Raw genomic sequence first — 18,978 nt, forward strand, 5'->3', positions numbered from 1 at the left:
GCAGAGCCGGTGGCGAGTGTTGCCGGCGCTGCGACTCTACGCCCGGAAATCCTGGGGCGGAGGAGCGCCGAGGTAATCCCTCCGATGGGGTTTTAGTCTCTGGCGGAGTGGTCTGCACAGTCGCGCCGACCCCAGGGGGAGTCTGGGGAAGGGACGTGAGGAAGGCGGCTCGGCCCGGAAATCCTGGGGCGATCTGGAGACTGAGCACGTCCAGTCACTCACCTCGTTCGTTGCCACTGGTAGAGCCGAGGCGCGCACAAACAGGAACACTGGATCTCCTCCCACGGGTCTAGACGGGTCAGGAACTCGGGAGCTGTGGAGGAGGCAATCCGTTGGGCGGTAGATGCAGGACCTTTGATCTGGAACTGTGTGTCGGGAATAATTGGCAACGCCCCCTAGGTCGTCACGATCTTTATCCGTTTCCAGGGCTCGCGGGACGTCAGGTGACGCGGGTGTTCGCTGCGCCACCTGGGAAATAGAGTCCCTTCCTTCGCGGTGTAGCGCCGTCGCGCTCGTGATCTTGACACTAAATTAAATCTAATACATAATGAATAGACCTGGAGTTCTTTTTTAGTCTCTTTTTCTACTTACTCAATTGTTATCTGGTGTTGCAAGATTCAATGTTCCTTAAGTAACTTGTGCGCCTGTATCTACCCTTCGTTAATTCGCAAAGAGAGTAATCACATATATTACAATAACTGCACGCTTCTTTCTCTCTTGTGGATTTCTGCACTAAACACAAATAACATGCTATGCTACAATTTACATTAGTAAACATATATTGTCCTTAGTTGTGATGCCAGTTTCTTCTTAGCGGTAAATATCCTTTCTAATTAGAAAGTTCCAAAAATTGTTTTAGTTTGTTCATTTAAATGGCCTTTCTTGCGTAGGGCGCCTTTAAATACTAAAATACACTTAACTCCTTCTTTTTGTTTCCATTGTAGGTCCTGCCGTCGTGGAAGAAGAAGACTTCAAAAGAGGAAGACCGGAGCTGCTGAAATCTGCCTTGGAAGTTTTCCAGGTAAGTGTTCGCAATCTTCCATGCAGAGGAATCTCAGACATGATCCTTCTCGGGGAACAAACGGAAGGCAAAGCGCCTTCCAGAACGCTGGGTGCGGTTTAAATAGACAACCGCACCCAAGCGCTCATACGCTCCGTCAATTCAGACACTAGCACGCTCCATTACGTTTTACGGCGGTGCGAGCTCAATCAGGCTTCACGGGCGGTGCGAGCATAATCTGGCTTCACAAACCTTTCTTTGAAACACCATGTATTCATTCTAAAGCGATCACGAAACAAAATATCTAATCACCCAAAAAATGTCAAAGAAAAACATACGCACAATAACAGTCTTTTCCTAATAACATTTGGCAAGTGCATATTTCACAAATAAGTTACACCAAACATGAAAGACTATGCTATACATTGTAAGGAAGTGCTGGTGCACGGGAAAGAGGTGTTTTTTTTTATAATCAGAGAAGTACATGGAGTAATCTACGTATGAGTTGTGAGACCAGCCCTACAACCCCAGTTGTCTTTCTTGACAGCGGGGTACATATATTCCCTCTGAAAGCATTCCACTTCCTCCCCACCCGTGTCCATTTCTTGGGGCACCCTCTGTGGATAAAAACAACCTTCTCCACTACCATTGCTCTATCCATGTCTCCACACCACTGTCGATGTGTGGGATGACCGGCGCTCCCCAATGTTGAGCTATATTACATTTAGCCAGCATCATACCCAAGGTCGCCCAGTCCTGAGCCGCATGATTAAGGTCTGTCGGCTCCAAAATATTGAGAAGACATCTCTTGGGTTCTGGGGGACAGTTGGTCCACAGACTTGTGTGATAGTATCCATGATAGCCTCCCAATAGTGCATGATTTTGGGACAATCGCACTAGGTATGTTAGAAAGTACCCGGTGACCCTCAAGTTCACAACCCCTCAGACATACTGGGCCATCAGTTTTTCCCATTTTGTATAGTGTCATTCTTAGCAATATGTTTGGTGCAGTATTTTGAGTTGTACTAGCTGTAATTTGGAGGGTATGGCAACTTCACGTGGGGACACAAGGGCCTCCTGCCAGTCCGTTTTGTCCAGCTCCCCCAGCTCGGCCTGCCATTTCTCATGAAGGGTGACCATGGGATCTCGCCAGTTATTTATAATTTTACGATATGTCAGGGAAATGGCCTTTCTGGTCACGTAGTCTGTCAATAGTCTGTACTCAAGTGGCAAGGACTTGGGGAGATCGGTGCCTGGTGGAATAGATTTTGTGAGCGCATGTTTGATCTGTAAGTAGCGATATTGTTCAGTCGAAGCCATCTTGTATGTTTCCTGCAGTTGGCAGAATGAAATGACCATACCTTTTCTCCACAGGTCCCCTACCCTCGATATACCTATGAGGTCCCATCGGGCGAAGCCTTTGCTATTACGGATTCTACCTATCGTCAGGTGTCCCAAAGTGGTGTCTGTTGCATTAAGACCCCCTCCCAGCCAAGCGCACGGAGCGCCATGAACCAAATGTGTACAGTGTGTGCAGTTGGTCCCGATAGTGTGTGTTTACGGGATTTGTTGTATAGTGCACCCAATACACCTTCAGTGGCGAGAGTGTGTCTGTCCATGCGAAGCGCAAGTTCGTCCTGTGGGGCATGTATCCACTGGTTTACCACAATAAGCTGCGAGACCCAATAGTATGTTTCGATATTGGGTAGTGTGCTCCCGCCGTCGTACCAGCCCCTTTCCGATTTATGCAGGGCTATGCGGGCAGGTTTCCCATCCCAGAGAAGCTGATTTACTTCTGTGTCGATTGCTTTGAAGTAGGAATGAGGAACCGGGAATGGAGTGTTCTGCAGGGCATATAGAAACCTGGGGAGTGCCATCATTTTGAACAGGGCGACTCGACCCAAGAGTGTCAGTGGTAGGGAGTGCCAATGTTTAACGTCGCGGCGGAGTCTTTTCAGGTGCTCCAAGAGGTTTTTCTCGATGAAATATGCGGGTTGGGAAGTGAGATATATTCCGAGATATTTAAAGCCCCTGTCCGCAACCTGTATCGTGCAGTCTGACGGCAACCGCGGAGGCGGGCCAATAAGCACTTAGAGAACAGACTTGGCCCAGTTAATAGTATAGCTGGAGACCCTACCACATGACGCACAGATATCTAACAGTCCAATTATTGATCGTCGGGGGGGATGCCATATATAGTAAGATGTCACCAGCGTATAGGGAAATGCGATCCTCCCATCCTTCCATCCACTTGATCCTGCATATCATTGGATCCCTCCTTATCCAGGCAGTTAATGGCTCCAGTACTAGAGCAAATAGAAGGGGAGACAGCGGACAGCCTTGTCTTGTCCCGCAACCTAGGGGAAAGTTGGCAGAGAGTCGCCAATTTACCACCACATGTGCCAGAGGCTGTGTGTATAGAAGTTGGATCCAGGCGCAAACTTTGGGCCCGAAGCCAAAGTGTTGTAACACTGCAAAAAGAAAGGGCCATTCAACTAGATCGAAAGCCATACGTGCGTCCAAGGAGAGTATGACAGCCTCTTCCTGGATAGTGGGTATGCAGGCCATTACACTTTGAAGTCGTCTCAGATTAAGTGCTGTATTGCGGCGCCGGCATAAAACCTGATTGGTCCAGGTGCACTAGGGTTGTAAGGTATGGTTGGAGCCTAGGGGCCAGTGCCTTTGCTAATATTTTGGCTTCTGCGTTCAGCAGTGAGATTGGTCGATAAGATGAGCAGTCCTGAGGGGGTTTACCGGGCTTTAGAATTGTTACGATTGTTCACTGTGCGCTGATCTCTAGGGAGTGTTCCTGCCTCAAGGCTAGCTTTGTACTTTTTGAGTAAGTGTGGCTCAAGTTTACATGCTGCTTTTTTGTAGAGTTCGATGGGGATGCCATTGGGACCTAGATCTTTGCCTGACTGGAGCCCACTTATGGCTATTGTTAGTTCATCGGGTGTCAAGTCCGCCTCCAAGGCCTGAGCTTCGTGGGGTGCAAGTCTGGGCATCTTCTGTATGTCGTTACGGAATGCGAGATTCTCCTCTAGCGTGGCCATGGCTTATGGAGTGTATATTGTCTTATAATGAATTGCGAATGTGTTTACTATTTCCTGCGGGTCTGTAATTGCCACCCCGGTGTCTGAGTTCAGTTGTGCCACCCAGCGACCAGCTCGCTCCCTCTTGTCCAACCAAGCTAGAAGCTTGCCAGCCTTATCGCCAACTTCATAAATAGTGTGTTGTGTTTTGGTGACTTTGGCCTTAGCCTCCTCCCACATGTAGTCCCAGTACTCCTGTTTTACTAGGCTAAGCTTATGAGTTGTGGTATCGTTAGGATCCGAGGAGTGTTCAGCTTCGGCTTGGCTCACTGCCTGCTCAAGAGTCTGCACCTGCCGCACTTTATCACGTTTATGAGAGGTAATGAAGGATATTGCTTGGCCGCGCAAGACTGCCTTATAGGCCTCCCACAGGGTTGTTGGGGAAGCTACTGAGTGTTAGTTTTCCATGAACACGCTTCGTGGTATTGTGTAGGTCTTTCCAAATAGCGGGGTCATAAAAAAAAACGGGGTATATGGGATATACGCGACTCCTCCCCAAGAAGTGAGATGTGTATTTTATCATAACAGGGGAGTAATCGGAAATACCTCTGGTTGGGTGTGAGACCTCCGACATTCTCCCCAAGCCAGACGAGAGTGTAAGGATATAATCTATCCGGGAAAGGCTCTTGTGTGAATGCCCGAGTAGAAGGTGTATTGTCGTTCCCGAGGGAAACGCAAGCGCCAAAGGTCTATTAGACCAAAGGCGTCAAAGAATTCAGCCAGACGAAGGTGAGTCCCGCATTGTTCGCTAGGGGGGTGTCTGTCAAGTGTAGAGTCAAGCGTGTCATTGAAGTTGTCCCCTATGACCAATTCACCCTGCGGGAGTGCGAGCAGGAATTTACCAAGGGCCAGGAGGCCAAGATTCTGCAGGGCAGACGGGATATAGACGGAGAATAATTTGTCCGCTAGTCCTTTTCATTGACATGAGATAGCTGCGAATCGCCCCTGAGCGTCCGTCCAGGACCTGTTTATAATGAGTGGGAAGATTTTGCGGACAAGAATCCTCACTCCCCTCGAACCTGAAGTGAATTCAGAGTGTGCCGCCATTTTAAATCCCCACCTGTCCAAAGCCTTACAGGCCGAACCCATTAAGTGCGACTCTTGGATGAGGGCTACTGCTGGAGCGTGTCTTTAAGATAATGCAGTACCAGCCCCCTCTTTATCTTGTCACATAAGCCATTTACATTCCATGATATGATTGAAAAAGGGGGACCCAACATATTAGCGATCTCGGGCTGTGCTTGCATGAGGTCGGTCAAGATGTCCCCTCCTGTCAGTGGGTTTATCTTTGAAGCTGGCGCATGGAGAGCAATGCAATATGGTTAGCGTGCAAAACTGTGTATAGACTTAATCAGCATTCGGTGTACCTGTGTGAACAAAGTGAATATAAGCTTAAACTGGTCCCCACCCTCCACCCCCTCCCTGCCTCCCTGCAAGACGGACATACAACTACCCGCCACCCCAACTTCGAAGAGTGCTTGTTCCACATAACTTCTACTTGCGTGAGGTGGGAGAGTAGTCCAGCGATCACCCCGAGTCATCCCCTCGTTCAATACCATATCTGTGCATTCAGTTCTGTCCAAGTTAAGAAAGGAATGCATCAGTGCTAAGATGCCCAGAGGGGCAGAGATTCAAGGCGCACCAGGTCAAGAGTGGTAGTCCAGAAAATATGTCTCAATGGTGCTATTTCTCTGTATGTTCTCCTCGGCGGCCTCTATCTTTGCTGCAAACCAGGCACACGGGTGTCCAAAGTGTCTTCATTTTTCGGTCTCTGCCTGAGTTGAGTCATCTTGAGCCCTGTGATGCCACTTCCAGCAGACGTTGTTATTGATTCTTGCATGTTCGTCGCTGCCCGAGGCCTGTCGCCATCCCTCCAGCCAGTCGTGGGCCTCCTCAGGTGTCCCAAAAACCATGTTTTACCGTCCGCTACTACTCGCAACTTTTCCGGGAAGAGCATTGAGTAGTTGAGTTCTTGGCGTCTGAGTTCTTTCATCACCTCCAGAAAACTCCATGGTTATTTGGTAACAGCTGCCGTATGGTCCGGGAAGAATGAGATGACAGAGTTCTCTAGGCGCAGCGGAGGAGCCACTCGTGCAGTTTGTAGTATTGCGTCGCGGTCACGGAAGTTAAAGATGCGGGGTATGATGGGTCTCGGGGGTCCCCCAGTCTAGGTCTGCCTCCCGGCACTCGATGGGCTCTTTCCACCGAGAAGAGACTGGACAGTCCCCGAGGCTGGAGCTGGCATTTGAGAAGATCTTCAACAAATAAATCCATTTCAGGGCCTCCTTTACCTTCCGGCACGCCTATAATTCAAACATTATTGCATCGGGAGCGGCCTTCCTGATCATCAAGCTTAGCTGCTATTAGCTTGTTTTGTCATATTCATTTTAATGAACGCCATGTTTATTTTGGTCAAGACCATATTAATTGCAACAGGTGTCATATTAATTTTTAAGTGGTTCATATTCATCTCAACATGTATCATATTCTTCTGAATGAATGTCACATTCATTTAAATGGTTGTCATAACCACATTAACACTGGTCATATTAATTTTAACATGGGTCATATCCATTTCAACATATGTCATGTTCATTTCAATGCATGTCATATTCATTTTTATGTTTATTATATTAATTTCAAAGCATGCCATATTCCTTTTGACAAATGTCATTGTAATTTCAGTATTTGTCATATTAATTTTAAGACATGTTGAATTAATTTTAAATGGGCTCATATTCATTTCAATGCATGTCATATTCATCTTAGCATATGTCATATTCCTTTCAATTGATGTTGCATTCATACCAACACTTCTTAGATTAATGTTTACATGATTCATATACATTTCAACACATATAATAATAATTTAAATATGTATCATAATGCTTCCAATGCAAGCCACATATTCATTTTGATAAATATCATGGACATTTCAATGTTACTCATATTCATTTTAAAGCATGTAAAATTCATTTCAATGAAGATCATATACATAATACACACATATAATTTTAGAAGGTGTTGTATTCCTTTCAATCGGTTATATTTGTTTTAATTGATGTCATATTTATATTTAGATGTTATATTGATTTTAAGATATGTCATATCCATTTTAACATATGTCATATTCATTTGAATATGTATCCTATAAACCACAATGCATGCCATATTCATTTTGACAAATGCCATGAGAATTTCAGCATTAATTCTATTCCTTTTAAGGCAAGCCAAATTCATTTCAATGCTGCTATATTAATTTCGTCACAAGTCATATTCAATTTAAGTCATCTCGTATTTATTTCGGTATATTTCATATTCATTGTGATCTGAATAATATACATTTAATGCAATTCACATTCATTGCAACATGTGCAATGTGAATTTCAATGTATGCCACATTATTTTCAATGTGCGCTTAATTCTTTTCAGAATATAATATATTCACTAAAGTAAATTATATATAATTCAATCTGTCATATTTATTTCAACATATGTCATATTCCTCTTGGCATATGTCAGTCATTTCAAGAAGTGTCCTATTCTTTTTGATGCACATTGTATTAATTTCAGTGCTTGCTTTAGGGCTGTATAGATTTAGTATGACTGACATATATTTTAGTATATCTCTTATTCAATTCAGAATGTGTGTTATTGATATTATTCACTAAGTAGCGTATTCACTCTATCATGTTTCATATTTGTTTTGGTACTAGTCATGGTGTGCCATATTCATTTTGCAGCACACTATGCATTTCAGGAGGTGTTCTATACAGGGAGCTGTAATTTTGACCTTAACTGCTTCCCATACAGTTATGCTTATCTTTCTTTTTGTTTGATTTAAGCTTTGTAGTAAACTCATCCAAAACCGAAATCTAAAACTAGCTGGTGGTTCATCTGTTCAGGTTTAGTTTAACAGCCTCTGCCAGTGGCAGACGCTGTTAGATGGCAAACCTTACTTCCAGTTGTTTCTTTCCATGTGTGTCTGGAACAATTTTTTAAGCACTGTACTTCTTCCGTGCTATAACCTGCTGTGTACGCATGCTGGGTTTTGTGTCTGCACAGGTTGGCTAATTGGCAGAGCGATGACTGATGGAGCATGTTTTTGCCCATGTGAATGTCGATTTGTGAGCTTGTGAGCATGTGATAACAGACAGCTGTTACCTGGACAAAGAGCATTTCCTATATCTACTTCGCTATTTTCGTCCATTTTCATTTAATTTGATAAGGAGAGGCTTTTTCTTTGTACTCAGAAAGAGTGATAAGTGTCTTTCATGGATGAGGACTATTTTGATAACCGCTGCAGTATGAGCAGTTGCTTCCACTGAGCGAGATATCCTTTCCTGAATCCAAAATAATAAAGGTTGAAGTTTAATTCAAATTGCCAAGTGCCTCTCTCTGCTGTCAACATCGACCCTTTGGTGTATTTTTACTGGTTAAGGCCAGGGATGGGAAAATGGTTTGGTAAGTTTTGCAAGTTTGTATATTATTGTATAGTTTGTTGGCAGTTTTTATATAGAGCGAACTCCACCCGAAGGTATTGGTATGCTTTACATGAGCACCAGTTATATTACACAATGGGTTAGAATAAATAGCGTGTTATGTTGTTATGTTTTCTCTTTCTTTTTCTGAATGGTGGACCAAGACACCGATGGTGGGTCACCTAATTCTGTACCTGGCTTACTGATTCAAGGCTGGTATTTTACTAGAATATAATTTGATGCAGTGACACTATCTTTGGTCCTGAGGAATGCCCAAGAATTCAGAGTTGCAAAATGGCAGAAACCTGTTAACCTTGTAATAAGCGAACTGCGTGATTGATGCACAGTCTATCTACTCTGTTTTTTATCTATCCACTGGGGGCCTGAATAAATTACGATTTTTGCCCACTAGGGAGATAGTTTTAAACTGTTCTTTGCTCTCTGCCCCTGACTCAGATCCCTGATATTGCTCATCCTTGACAAAACACCTCTGCTCCTCCCACAGTGGGGAGTCGTAGCCCACTGCAGGACCCTTGCAGTCATGCTGTGAGGGGGAAACCCAATGATGATGCATGTCACCTTCGTGTGAGTGAGGGTTCTCGTCCTAAAAATGACAGACAAGCTTTTGTCTCTCACTATCTTCGTCCCCCTTTGTTCTTGTAAGGTTCAGATTTATACCACACATATTCTGTGTGTGAACTGAAAATTTTAGGTAGCATTACGTCTTGTTTAGGTGCTATCTCCCCCTGTGACCCCTTGTATGATTGAAGACATTACACAGGCTCACATTCATTTTCAAATGCAAAAACAACAGTTGATGGACAGAATGCAGAACAATGTCATACATTCACCCCAGTACAGAGATCTGGGCCTAAATCCATCGTTTTTTTGCTCACCATGCCATTCCAGTTTGAACCCAGCCATATGCAAATCAGTCTTGACCCTGTGCCTCATGAGAACAGTCCAGCCCGAACTGCCAAGCCAGGTCCTCCCTGGACTGGCAACAAGCATCCTAGGACCGGTTTCGGGGTTTCACCCCTCTTCAGCCAGGATAGCTTGATTCCAGTGGAATGAAGAGCACGGGACCCATGTCTAGGCATACCCGTCCCACTCGGGGTGACAAATGCAAAAACAACAGTTGATGGACAGAATGCAGAACAAAGTCATACATTCACCCCAGTACAGAGATCTGGGCCTAAATCCATATTTTTTTGCTCACCATGCCATTCCAGTTTGAACCCAGCCATATGCAAATCAGTCTTGACTCTGTGCCTCATGGGAACAGTCCAGCCCGAACTGCCAAGCCAGGTCCTCACTGGACTGGAAACAAGCATCCTAGGACTAAACTGGGGTGGCATGGTGAGCAAAAGAATGATGGATTTAACCCAGATCTCTTGACTGGGGTGAATGTTTTGATTTGTTCTGCATTCCGTCCATCAATTAGGTGTCTTTTGCTTTCTCGCTCTAAGTGCGCCAGGTATGCTCAGACGTGAGTCCTGGGCTCACTGTGCCACTGGAATCAAGCTATCCTGGCTGAAGAGGGGTGAAACCCCGAAACCGGTCCTAGGATGCTTGTTTCCGGTCCAGGGAGGACCTGGCTTGGCAGTTCGGGCTGGACTGTTCCCATGAGGCACAGGGTCAAGACTGATTTGCATATGGCCAGGTCTAAACTGGGGTGGCATGGTGAGAAAAAGAATGATGGATTTAACCCAGATCTCTTGACTGGGGGTGAATGTTTTGATTTGTTATGCATTCCGTCCATCAATTATGTGTCTTTTGCTTTCTCGCTCTAAGTGCGCCAGGTATGCTCAGACGTGAGTCCTGGGCTCACTGTGCCACTGGAATCAAGCTATCCTGGCTGAAGAGGGGTGAAACCCCAAAACCGGTTCTAGGATGCATGTTTCCGGTCCAGGGAGGACCTGGCTTGGCAGTTCGGGCTGGACTGTTCCCATGAGGCACAGGGTCAATACTTATTTGCATATGGCCAGGTCTAAACTGGGGTGACATGGTGAGCAAAAGAATGATGGATTTAACCCAGATCTCTTGACTGGGGGTGAATGTTTTGATTTGTTCTGCATTCCGTCCATCAATTATGTGTCTTTCACATTCATTTTCAGGCACAAGGAAATTAAGTGATTTACCTAGGATCACAATATGTTGAGCGGACGCCGAGATTCAAGCATGCTATTCCAGTTCTAAAGTATATGATCGTGTCTGCCCTGCATTGTCTTTAGTATTTCTCATGTGGAGGAGGCGCAAGCCTTCTTCTCCTCAGCCATTAACGGTACGCTATCACCTCAAACAGTCATGCCCCGGCAATGTTAATGCTACCAGCAGCATTACATGAATATCTTTTGCTTATTTTCTCAGTGCACAACCACAGCTGCTTAAAAACCTGCAAATTGGTTGTTATTTTTGTGTCAAGTCAGATGCAAAGCAAGGCGTGGTGAACAACAGAGCGAGTTCAATGTAACAACTAGAGCTGCGAGCACCTACGAGGATGGGCGTTGACACCCATAGACCGAAAGCAGCAAATCTAGATAATGCAACCAGTGAAGTTTAGTCTTGTGGAGAAATAAAACATAGTCACCTTTTTAAATTCCAAAATAGATGTAGGGCCTAACTGAGCCAAACTGAGCAAAACATTTTTCTGTTGAGTGCTGCGAATTCGTTTTGAATAGAAATCATTCATGACACCAAGCAAATATTATTTGTTAATTAAAAATACCTTCCTCAAGGGCAATAACTGTATTTGAAATGCTAATGGCAGCAGGATGGGCCATGAAGTAACAGACATGTATTTCAATGTAGAATAATAGCTGAAATGACTGACTGCTTTGCTGTGAGAAGTGCTGTTGTAGACCAATCAATCATGCCCATTATGTAGCACCATATGTTAAAGGCTGTTTAGTCTGTCAGAGTCGGAGAATGCCAACATACTTAATGTGGAGGTTCGTCAACAACTTGCCCTTCTCACTCGCTTACTATGGTTAACAGTTCAATTGACAGCAGAGGTAAGAAGGATCTACTGATTAATATCTAAATGGAACAATGCTGACCTCATTCTTGCAGAATGATGCCAGTATGATATTTGAAGAATTGATTATTTTTTGTAATAGGTGTCAATTGAGATCTCAAAGTGGAGTTACTACTTAAGCAATAGTATCTAAAGGGGGCATTCACAGGTAGTTATTGAACAGGGTGGAGTTAGAGGGTGTGAGGTGAAGCTAAGGGCTCTTCTCTAACCAAGTCAGTAACTACCTGGGAGTACCTTCCCCCTTTGATAATGTTGCTATTGTGAACCAGGCCCTTCAAAATTGGTGTAAAAGTCACAATATTGTTAGATGGTGTGCTTTTCATGGAACTACTTAGGAGGAAGGCTAAAAGAACAATTTTTGTCCCATTGAAATGCAGTGTAGTGAATGCCTGATTTGAAGATTCAATAAGGAGCATATAGTTAGGGTAACAGCAAGATTTAGCCATTTGTTGGCTTTATTTCTATTTTCTCATGAATTGTGGTGGGTTCTACATTAGCTTTCAACTGTGAAGAATGCTGATCCTCTGCTGAGATCTGATGTACCATGTTTGGGAGAATGTCTTTTCTCTAATGATGGTCTCACGGAAATTATGGAAGGTGCGCCAAACCTAAAACAAGGGCACATTTTGGATAAATTCATAATCTTTTCAAATCATCCACGTGAGATAAATGTGTTGTATTCTGACCAAAACATGTATGTACAACTATAGCAGCAGCACTCTGTCAGTTGACTCCCCAGTGTCCAACTGCAGCTACACTACAGAGTTCAAAGGAAAAACTAGAATGCTAACATCCTATATTCATGACAAGTGTCAAGCACACCTCAATACCATATTATTGAAATAGGAGCTGTAAATGGAAATTATTTCCTATGCCAGTGACTGAAGTAAAAGACATACTGTGAGATTTCATTTTGTAATTAACATTATGGTTAATGCTCTGGAAAGCTAAAATAAGGAAGTTGTCCATAAATTCTCAAATATCTTCAACGTCCATGTCAGAAAAAAAAGTGTTGCATGCACAGTGAACGTGTTTTTCCAACACCGGCAGTTGTCTGTCAGGTGACTCCCAAATGTTCTACTGTAGGGTCACCAGAAAGTTCTAATGAACAACTAGAGTGATGCCAAACGTGAGGCAGTCCTGAATGGCATTTCGCTGAAATAGGAGCTGTTCAATTTGAAGCCTCTCCTATGGCGCGAGTTGAAGTAAATGAGTATTGAAGAGATAGTGCAGATATGAAGCCTGCTGGTTTAAAATATGTGAGGGTAAGTGTAGGTTTTAGTCGCTTATGGCACTTCCACAGGGGGTATAAATAGGAAATAAGAGTGAGCCCTACCTAAATCCATTATCACCTTTCTACATTTAGTTTCTCAGAATACCCATGCTCTCAGTAGATGAATACCTCCTAACTTCAAATAATAACGTTTTAGTAGACATCAAGGGGCATATTATCAAGAAACAGAGTTAAAATTATCGCCGCTTTGGCGGCATAAAACTGACGCTAATGCGGCGATAATGAGCTTGATAATATGCCCTTGAGAATTCGAATAGAAGCCCATGTTTTGGTAACATTATGGGCTTCTATTGGAATTCTCAAGTGCATATTATCACGCCCATTATCGCCGCTTTAGCGGCAGTTTTCTGCCGCTAAAGCGGCGATAATTTTAACTCCATGCTTGATAATATGCCCCCAAATGTTTTTTTTTTAAACCTTACATTTACGTGTGTGGGAATAGATATTTTTAGAGATACAGAAAGCAATTTAAAGCAAATATATTTGTGCTCCAATTGATAGCTGTACCCTCCGAATGAGTTGCTGTTTGGGCAGTTATTTGTTTTAGTTTATCTACCTCGCAGTTTTAGTAGTTGCATCTCTATGCATAAAAGTGCACTTGCTTTAAAATACTTATCTTATTGTGAGTTAAATATAAGGCAATGATAAAACACATTTACTAAGATATATTTATTTTCTATAAAAACACTTGGTAGCTTGGCACGAGCAGACAGGCTTATCTCAGAGGCAGTGTGTAAATCATTTGTGAACACATACAGTAACACAGTGAAAACACTACAAATGGACACCACACCAGCTTAGAAAAATAAGTAATCTTTATCTAAACCAAAACAAGACCAAATGACAAAAATCCACAATACAATATCAAAAATATCCTTAAAAATAGGTTATTCACTCAAATAAAGGTTCTAGCTACAAATAAGCAGACCCACAAAGAACAGTAACTTGGAATTGATGAAAGCAAAGACGGCGCACGGCGTCGGGAAGGTGAAGCTTCGTTGGCGCCTGCGGCGTTGGTTCCTTACGACCCCAGGGGAGGTGATGCCTCTGTTCCTTACTGCAGCGCAGGGGAGGTGAGACTGCGGTTCCTTACTGTGTCGGGGAGGTGACGTCACGGATGGCAGCAAGGCAGCGGTTCCTTACGAAGGTGCAATGTCGATGGATTCAGGAGTCACCCACGTCGAGGATTGGCTCCGCGTTGTGGAAGCACCGGCGTTGATGAAGTCGGGGCTGCAGTGCCAGTCGGGATGGTGCGTTGTGGATGTCATGAGCGGTGTCCTCGGCTCGGGTGCAGGCAGCGGCCTCGATGATGGCTTCGAAGTCGATGTGGCACGGCGTCAGCAGACGTTGGGCCTACGGTGCAAGTCGGGGTGGCGTGTAGTGCTCTTCACGAGCGGTGCCCACGTCTTCGGTGCAGGTCACGGCATCACTCGCCAGCGTCTGTCTTGCAATTTCCTTCTGTAGCTGCTGAAACAGCAGTTCCAGATGCAGAGAGGCAGAAGGGATGACGTATTTGTGTATCTGAGACTTCAGAACAGGAGGCAAGCTCAGTTTCAATCCCTTGGAGATCTTTTCTTCCAGCAGGTGACAAAGCAAACAGCAAAAGACTTTCCTTGGCAGCAAGCAGCCACTGCAGGCTAACCCCAGACAGCAAACAGCAGTATTCCTCCTCAGCTTAGCCGGATCTAAAAGTCTGGGGTCTGGGCCCCTCTTTTTGTCCACAAATATTGTTTGTTTTCTGAAGGCAGAGAGTGTCTGTACCCAGCCAAAACCAGTTCTGTCCTCACTGGTGCAGCTTCCTGGCAGGAGGTGGAGACAGCATTGTTGAAGGCAGACCAGGCCCATGCAGTTGAAAGGAAATCTCCTCCCCTACCCTAAATGCAGTCCAGGTCTAATCAGCCTAGCCCTGACTAATCAGACTTCTGGAGCCACTGCCTCTCTACAGCCCCTGTCATCCAAAAGCCAGACATGCAATACACAAACCTAGCAGAGGCACACTGGATGGTTAGGCAAGAAAATATCTACTTTCTAAAAGTGGTATTTTCAAACACAGAATGCAAAAATCGCCCTCACTAAAAGATGCACTTTAACATTCTGAGTTCAGGCATACTAAACTTTACTTTTCTATCTTGTTCCTAGGGTCTGTTATGTTTAAAAGATGTTATAAACAAACCCCCCATTCTCTCCTATGGGAACAGATAGCCTTGCAATAGTGAAAAACGAAATTGGCAGTATTTTACTATCAGTACATGCCACACACATCAGGGCATGTCCTACCTTTCACATACAATGCACACGGATACCTTGGGCCTACCTTAGGGGCGGCTGATATGTAGAAAAGGGAAGGTTTAGGGACTGGCAAGTGTGTGCACTTGCCAAGTCTACATGGCAGTCCCAGACTGCACACAGGCTCTGCAATGACAGGCCTGAGTCACATTTTACCAGCTGCTTCTGTGGGTGGCTCAATCAGTGCTGCAAGCCCACCCACAGAATTTGATTTACAGGCCCTGGGCACACATAGTGCGCTGCACTAGGGTCTGACAAGTAAATCAAATAAGCCAATCATGGAATCACTAATCCATAACAATAATTTATAAAGGGAACACTTGCACTTTGGCACTGAACAGCAGTGACACAGTGCCCAAAGCATATAGACCAGCAAAGAAGGAGTCCAACACACTGCAAAACACAGGAGGTAAAGGCAAAAAATGGAAGGGAGCCAATGGTGCCAGGTCTAACACTCTGTATAACTTCTGAACAACTTAATTCAAGGTTAATTATTTCAAACATATTTTAAAATAAGTAAAGTACATGAGTCAGAAAAGTTAGGCTCGTTTTTCAAAGCACCAAGAAAACTGTAATAGACAACACAGGTTTTTCTCAAACTCTGAGTTGTGACAGACTAGTGGGTCGTGAATCGATTTTTGGTAGAATCACAAAAGTCCAAGCAATCAATAAAAATGACTATAAATTCTGTATTTATCCCTTCACATTTTCTGCACTTCAGAGACAGAGTTCAAATGTCAGGCTATGTCTTCGGACAAATTGCTGCTTTTTAACATGGTGTTTGGTGTGTGTTTACAAACTCCTATCACTGCAGTCAGAGAAAGAAAAGTAAAGTGAATTATGTTGCAAGCTTGATGGGGTTACAGTGAGTATGAAAAGAAAGGTTGTAGGATATGATTTTTTTGTGACACACAACAAAATGTAAATACCAGTAAATAAACTGTAGACATTCAGCAATGAGGAACTAAAAAATGAAGCACGTTTATTTTGTATTTCTGAAGTGAAATGGAAACAAAGATTGTAATTGAATCAAAACACATCAAGATCCTTTCTTGGTGATGAACAAATAATAAATATTCACTGAATTCTGATTTCCACACATTATCGTTTGTGTGCGATACAGTTTTATCAGAAAAACTGTATGTCTTTTCAAATGTAGTGGTTATTTCAATGGAAAATGTGTTTGTATGTAGATGACAGTGTACTACCACATGATGCTTTAGTTACATGAAAACATCGCCCATTTCATGTCTATTAAAGACAGGTAAATCGCAAAGGTCTGTTCTAAAATGTGGATTGTGGTTTGAATTAGTTTGTGAAACACTGGACCACGCAATTTACTCAGAACAATTTAAATATGAGCAGATATAAGAATATAATAAACATTTTCATATACTCAGTCTTATGATTGTAATCCTGTCTTCGCCTGCAGAATGGGTCCCAGGTCAGGCACATTCTGTGAATAAGCTGTAATGGGAAGAAGGTGTAGTGATATGAGGGCTGAGATTGTAATGAGGCTTGTCGGTTGTAGTAGCAATGAATCTTCTGTACAGATTTCAACCAGCTAGGAGCTAATCAAACAGAAGCGTTTTGGTAGTGTACAATTGTCTGATTTACAATGAGCATTGTCATATTCAAACAGTTATCATGCTGCTCATACTTCCCAGATCAGTAACTGCAAATCTGCTTTAGCACTCTCAAAAATCCAGCATTGCCACATGCTGCTGATCAGGGAGAGTATTTGATTTAAGAACCAATCTGTTTTTTTCATAAATTAAAGCCTTTTTCAAGTTGATTTGTGTTTTGATGGGTGCAATTGCTTGGCAAATCTTTTAGAATAGTATCAAATATAATTCCCACCAAATAGTATAATATAATATTCTGAATGGGCTTTATTATATTTACGTGTGCCTTATTTGTCTAACCAATTCTTTTAAGGTTAAAATTAATGATGACACTTCAACAGAACTATTTTTGTACCATCCTGGAACAACAAGCAGAGCATATCGTAAGTAACAGTGATTTGCTTAGAAGCTGATAATGTACCACAAGAATGTTGATTTTGGTTAATTCTGTTGAAGCTTCAGTTTCCTGTAGCGTCTAATAGGCATTGTTGTGTGACAAGCCCGACCTTCTACCCATTTGGTCCTCCGCCAACTTTCCTTTTCAGGCCCTCCGCTGTGCACAACAATATGAACTGGAGGAGAGGGATCATTTGGTGTATCCCCTAAGAACAGGTATAGTGTGACTATTGGTTTCTTCCTCCATTAACCACCTCTAATTCAGTGCCTAGCAAGGTGGGAAAACTTGACCCTTTGGCTCCCTGTGCCCCTCATCTCCCCATTTTGGAGATTCGGATGGGTGTTTTAGAGTCAACTCCAGTCTTCCAAGACTATATTGTGAGTCAGGCACAGAAAAAAAGAAAGCCATCCCATAAGTTTCTATTCAGTGCATGACAATGATCTAAATCTGGGTCATAATTGAGCATAGACTACGTATTACAACGTAATGCATTTCTGGTACCATTTGTTGCTTCAGTAAAATTAGTTTTGTGTACAGAACGGGTAGGCTGTGTTTGAAGAACAGTCACTGACTGTCCCTTAGCAGTCCCATAGGTTGTCTGAGCGCGGGGTGCCTGACTTCTTCCCTGTGTTTACATCACTCCTTTCATATCCCCTCTTCCTAGGGTGTTTATCAGTGTTGCCCAAGCAAAATAGTGTAGAAGTAAAGGGAGACATTCTGTTGCAATTTCACTGTGCCATTTAGGGCCTGTGTTGGAAATTGGCTCTCCTTGAAAGGTACCCGCAGGTTTTTGCCTTCCGCCTTTTTTTTTGCTGAACTCTTTTTGTTGGCATTAAGGACTCTGAGCCCTTTACCACTGTTAACCAGTGCTAAAGAGCATGTGATTCTCCTCTAAACATGATGACATTGGTGTGTACTCAATTGGCATATTTGATGTACTGGTAAGTCCCTTGTAAAGTGGTGTGCCATATACCCAGGGCCTGCACTACAAATGATACTAGTGGGCCTGAAGCACTGAATATGCCACCCACATAAGTAGCCTTTCAAGCCTGTCTCAGGCCTGCCATTGAAGTGCCTGTGTGTAGTTTATTGTCACTTTGACTGTGCATTTAAAACCATTTGCCAAACCTTAATCTATCATTTTATTATATATAAGTCAACACTAAGGAAGGCGCTAAGTAAACCTAAGGGCAGGGTGCCAAGTAAGTAAAAGGGAGGATGTGTGTGTTTAATCTTTACATGCCCTGGTAGTGACAAACACCCAAATTTGTTTTTCACTACTGTGAGGCCTACCCCTCTCATAGGCTAGCATTAGGAATTTCATAATACACTTTTAATCTGTAATTCCTGATCAGAGAGGAGTAGCTTTTTAATGTTTCATATCTTTGGAATGGTAATGATAAATTCTCCTTACTGGTGAACATGGATTAAACATTACTGTTTTCAAAATGACACTTTTAGAAAGTGGACATTTCTCTGCAATTACTACTCTGTATGCCTGACAGGCTGTCTCCAATACATGTCTAGGGTGGGTGACAGCTACACTTTGTGCATCCCCTCTTGACAGCCACAACGCAGGAAGGATAGGTGTGTCTGAGTACTCATCTACATACATCTGCAGTCTAATGGCCTTGCCTGGGTAGGATGGATTGGAGAGGCTAACACTTCACTGGAATAGGCTGTGTCTTGTCCCCACACAAAGGATTGTTTATTCCCCACAGATAGCCTGGCAGACAGGACTGGGTTAGAAGGGATCATTATGCACA

This window comes from Triturus cristatus, chromosome 1_2, assembly GCF_964204655.1.
Source record: "Triturus cristatus chromosome 1_2, aTriCri1.1, whole genome shotgun sequence".
Lineage (NCBI taxonomy): Eukaryota > Metazoa > Chordata > Amphibia > Caudata > Salamandridae > Triturus > Triturus cristatus.